The following is a 5922-nucleotide window of genomic DNA, read 5'->3' as shown; positions in this document are numbered from 1 at the left end:
GAGGAGATTTTCCATCCTTGTCCAGCAGAGCAGCTGGTGGACTCAAACCACGTGCCTTTGGGATTGCAGCACAGCTTCTTCCCGTTAGGCCACGAGAGCTCCCTACATATCATGTAGGTAGAATAGATAGATCAAGCTTTTCAAGCATGTACACTCTAACTAGTTTGCTAACACAGTCTTCTATGCCCCTAGATGAGGTCTGGTGGCTGAGTGGTAAGGAATTGTGCTCGACCCCACCAGCTGCTCCGTGGGAGAAGGATGGACAGTCCCCTCTCCTGTAATTTACTGTCTCTGTAAACCCGCTGGAGGGTCAGCTAGGGGTGGATTCAGGAGTACAACGATGTACCACTAAATATTTCTTTTTAAAAGTTCTGATGTTTGGAATAGATTTTTTTTCTGCTTTTAAACAAAATTTTATTTTAATTGTTATTTTAACAAATGTTTACAGAGAAGTTAGATTTTCATTCATTCATTGTTCCACATTTTACCCCCTCTCCCTTCCTTCCCCCTTCCCCAGTTTCCTTTAATTCATTGTTGCACAATTACCTACCTACCCCACCCTCAGTCCTCTTTGCAATGTTATACCTCTTATTCTGGGCTGTTGTGGTCCGTATAATGCCTAACCATATATTCTTTTTAGACAGTTCTTTTATCTGTTCCAATGCAATGGTTGTTTTCTATCCATTCTGATCCTATTCTCCTTCCAACCCCCCCATGTCATACATGCTTTATAATGGTGGTGTTATGCAGTATTTGACCTTTTGTGACTGAGATACTTCACTTGGCATGATGTGCTTCAGGACCCCCTAAATTGTGCAATGTTTTACAAGTTCATTGTTTTTCAATGCTGCATACTATTCCATTGTATGATTATACCAGTTTTTCTATCCGTTCATTGGTTGATGGGCACTTGGGTTGGTTCCATCCCTTTGCTATTGCCAATTCTTTCAGAGAAACTTGAACTTCCTTCTTCATCATCACAAGCTCTTGCTCATATGTTATTTCATGAAATTCTTCTGTGTCAGCCAATTTCTTCTGGTACAGTGACCCTGTATACTCCTTCCATCTTCTTCTAATGCTTCTTGGATCATTTAACACTCTACCTAAAGAATCCTTAAATACTACCACTTATGGCTTGAATTGGTTTTTCAACACCTTCAGCTTAAGAAATGCTGAGCAAGTTCGGCTGTTTTGATCTTCTGACTCCAGCTTTTTGCACATTTCATTATAGCATCTTCGAGTGTGCTTATGCAAAACCTATACTTGGACCAAGAGGCAGTCGTCAGAACAGAGCAGGGAGACACTGCATGGTTCAAAATTGGGAAGGGCGTCACCAGGAATGTATTCTGTCTCTGTACCTTTTCAATCTGTATGCAGAACAGATCATCCAGGAAGCGAGCTGTATGAGGAGGAATGTGGCATCAGGATTGAAGGAAGACTAATCAACAATCTGAGTTATGCAGATGACCCAACCCTGCTTGCTGAAACTGAGGAGAACCCGAGGCATTTGCTGCAGAATGTCAAGGACTGAAGCCTTCAATAGGGATTGAAGCTCAATATCAAGAAAACAGATCTCACCACTGGGCCAACTGGCAGCATCAGTATGGATGGTGAAGAGATTGAGATAGTTAACAGTTTTAGTTTGCTTGGCTCCACAGTCAACACTCTTGGTACCAGCAGCCAGGAAATCAAGAGACAAATTGCATTGGGAAAGTCGGCTGTCAGGGTCCTCTCCAGAGTAATGAAAAGCAACCACATCAGACTGGAGACTAAGATCTGCCTGATCCAGGCTATAGTGTTTGCAATTATGTGCTATGCATTGGAGAGTTGGACAGTCACTAAGGATGATAGAAAGAGAATTGATGCCTTTGAGCTGTGGTGCTGGAGAAGAGCGTTGAATATACCATGGACTGCTAGGAGAACAAACAAGTTTGTCCTGGAGAGGGTGAAGCCAGGATGCTCTTTGGAGTCAAGGATTCTGAAGCTTCGTCTGACATACTTTGGGCATGTTGTAAGGAGGGGCTGGTCCTTGGAGAGGGACATCATGTTTGGGAGAGTGGAGGGGCAGCGCAGGAGAGGAAGACCCTCAATGAGACAGATCGATTCTGTGAGTGGAGTGTGTGTGTTGGTGACAATGAGGTTGGTACAGAATAGAGCAAGGTTAAGGGCTCTTGTACATAGGGTCATTATGACTTGCAAGCAACTCGATGGCACATAACAACAACGCAAATGTTATGGATGAAACTTGAGAAAATCGCAGATAGAACTCAAAGCCTTTGGCAGTTTCCATAAGATAATCTTTTCTTGTGAGAAAACAAGGCTTTCCTGCTAAAAGCTGACAGTTACTCTTAAATTAGCTTTGCCAGTCAAGGTTGTTACGTCTTACCAACCCTTTGGGGTTAAACAAACAAAGGAGAGTCCTTTACATTTGTGGATAGTCTCATCTTCTGGTCTTTGTGAGCTGGTGGTTTGGGCCACAGCAAAGAGTTCCAGATATTTCTCTGTTACTTTTTGTAAAGAAGATTCCTTTGTGAAGGATATTCTTGCAATCCTCTCCAAGAATAAATGACACATATAAAGAAGAAAAAATATGCAAAGTAGAATTATATTTAGGAGGCAATTGCAGCATGGAGGATATGGGAATCAGGAAGTTTCAAAGAAAAGTAGATGTTTGGTCTATGAATCTCCTAAAATGATATGTGAATGCATGTGTGTGTGTGTGTGTGTGTGTGTGTGTGTGCATACATGCACGTGCAAGCGTGCACACACACGTGCTCCCACCCAGGGAGAAAGGCCGTGTCTTTTATTGGATTTTTCAGATGATTAACAACTTGAGGGATAAAAACTCTGGGCTGGAGATTGAGAATGAGCTCTGGTGGAGAGGTCCGCAGGCAGCTGCCCTGCTAACCCAAAGGTCAAGCCTCTCTGACAGTTCGAATCCATCAGCAGCTTCTCTGGAGAAAGACAGGCAATCTTCTAAAGCAGATTTCCAGCCTCAGACACCCAGTGAAAGGTTAGCTATGAGTCAGCTCCAATCCCACAGCAATCTGTTTATTTGAGCAGGGAGGCCAGAGGGTGGGAGTGGCCCGGGGAGGGCCTGGAGATGTGAGGCGGGCAAGGGCCACTTCTCAGAGGGGCAGGCTGCCATTCAAAGGATCATGAACTTCACCCCTCGACAGTGCACAGTTATTGCCTGGGTGGGGTGTCTGATGTGGCCCATGTCACGTCACCCTTGTTGCTCTGGACAATGTCACCATGTCTCCTACCAGAGCAGCTGCACTAGCAGAGACATGACCAACACGTTCTCTGAGAACAGGGCACAAACGCCTTGCTAACATCAGGGGAGGCACCTCAGATGAGATCCCCTCCTTCTCTTCCTCCTCCTCCTCCTCATTCTTCTCCTTCTTCTTCTTTTAATTGTAATCTAGGTGAAAATTTATGAAGAAAATCAGTGTCTCACTTAACAATTTATACAGGGATCATTTTGTGACATCAGTTGAAGTTCCCCCCAATATGTCAGTACTCTCCCCACTTCTGCCCTGGGTTTCTCAGATCCATTTGCCCAGCTTTCCTGTACCTTCTTTCTTTTGGGTAAACACTGCCCTTTAGGTCTCTATCGTTGAATGTCCTGGAAGCACATTCTTCATGGATGGTGGCGTTCCCCTTCCAAACCTGCCTAGAGTTTGCTAGTAGGTGGTCTCTGGGAGTGAGTTCAGTCCTATGTTTGAAGGGTCTCTCAGGGCTATAGTCTTGGGGATTCCATTAATCTCTATCAGACCAGTAACACTGATCTGTTACTATGCATTTGAATAAAGCAGTTTTTTGTTCTGTTTCTCCACCAGTTCTCTGCCCAGGAACTTCTACTGCGATCCTGGCCACAGCTCTCGATAATGGTCACCAGGCACTGTCTTGATATTCTGGTCTCAACCTAGTAGACACTATGGTTCCTTTGGATGCGACATTTCCTTGAGTCTTCAGTTTCCTTCAGTCTTCTTTGTTCTTGACAGGAAATCCAATGGGTTTTGAAGTGTGAATAGGAGTTTGTCCAACAGATATTTTAGTCAGAAAGATTGTGAGCTGTATGTTACTGAAACTGTCTTCAACCCAAAACTCAACCCAAACTTAACTGGTGCTGCATCAGTGTAGACTCATAGCAAGTTACTTTGTGGGTTGTCAAGGCTGTAAATTTTACTAGGAGGCAGCTTCCCATCTTTCTCCATCGGAGCCACTGGTGGTTTTGAACCAACAGAGATCCAAGACCCTTTAGTTAGCAGCACAATATGGTATGACTTACGCTCCCTTAAGCACCAGAGCTCCTCGCCGTAAACCCAAGGCAATGGGTTTCACTGGATTTACTGGTGTCTATATTCTGTAGACCACAATCTTCAATATGGATTACATCTGAACATCAAGAAGACAAAAGTCGTCATCACTGGCCCAATAGGCAACATCATGGTGCAGAAAAGACTGACATTGTCAACCATTTCATTTTATGTGGATTCACAATCGTCAACCCTTAGCAGTCAGGAGATTAGGAGAGTTACTGCATCAGGGAAGTCTGCTGTCAGGGGCCTCTCCAAATTGTTGGGGAGCAAGGATGTCAGTTTGAGAATTAAGGTACACCTGATCCAGGCCGTGAGTATTCAGTCACTTACTACGCATCAGAGAGCTGGACAAGAATAAGGATGACAGAAGAAGAACTGATGCCTTTGAGATGTGGTGTTAGAGAAGTGTACTGAATATCCCATGGAATGTGAAAAGAACAGATATGTCTTGGAGAAAGTGCAGCCAGAGTGCTCCTTGGAGGCAGGTATGATACAATTTATCTTTAGGCATGCTAGGAGAGGTTATTCCTTGGGAAGGAACGTCATGCTTGGAAAGATAAAGGGTCAGCGGATGAGAGGAAGACAGACCCTCAACTAGATTGATTGACAGAGTGATGCAGCCGTGAGCTGAGGTGTGTCAGAGATGTTGAGGATGGCACAGGATAGGACAAACTTCAGGTCTATTGTTCACAGGGCCACCACTATGAGTCATATCCAACTTGAGGGCACCTATCACCACCACCACCAACATGATTTGTAGAGTTTGTCCGTTTCTGTGGTGTGAGTCTGATATGACTAATGGAACGTGCACAGCTAGCTGGCTCTCCGGCCAGAAGGTTCCAGGATGCCACTGCAAAACCCCTGCTCCCCAGTTGTAAGAATGCAGGGGTGTCTTGCAGGGGCACAGAATGGGGTCCTAGCTGGGTGTCAGGTAGGGAGACCCCACGGACTAGCCTCTTTACCCCAGGACATCATTTTCTCTTTGTCCTCACTCCCATGCCTCTGTTTGCATTCTTCCGTGGTGACACATTGACTTTCTTGGCTCCCCAGACAATGGGACAAAGAATTGCCATTGGCTACACTTTATAAGTTTACATGTCTCTTCTGTGGCAGTCAGACTGAAGCTCGCTGTCTGCCCTTCCAATTTTGGGTTTCCTGGGGATGGAGCCCACGGACCCAGCTTGGTCCGGTGTCCAGGCCTGGCCCAGTGAGCTGTGACAAGCAGCAGAAGGCTGCTATTCCAGCATGACAGCCAAGCCCTCATGGGGTGGTGGGGACGGAGGAGCAACCAGAGATAAAGGAGGCAAAATCTCAACCAGAACCCCTTCTGGTTCCAACCAGCAGGAGATGGAGAAATCAATTACATCATATTTCTGCTTATCTTCTCTAATCTTTTTTTATTTCCTACTAGTTTATTTACAAAATTTGAATAAATTATTTTTAAGAACAAATTATTTCAATTTTCCTCACCCCCCCATCAAATTTTACAACCCCATGATGAATCCCCTCCTCCACCTGCACATCCTGCTTCCTCTGCTTCCAGCCTCTCCCACCCCTCCTGGATCCTTATACTCATTCTACAATCATGGTTTTATAC

The sequence above is a fragment of the Elephantulus edwardii genome, unplaced genomic scaffold (genome assembly GCF_000299155.1).
Source record: "Elephantulus edwardii isolate Elephantulus edwardi_28Jun2011 unplaced genomic scaffold, EleEdw1.0 scaffold00002, whole genome shotgun sequence".
NCBI classification, from domain to species: domain Eukaryota; kingdom Metazoa; phylum Chordata; class Mammalia; order Macroscelidea; family Macroscelididae; genus Elephantulus; species Elephantulus edwardii.
This window is presented reverse-complemented; position numbering follows the sequence as displayed.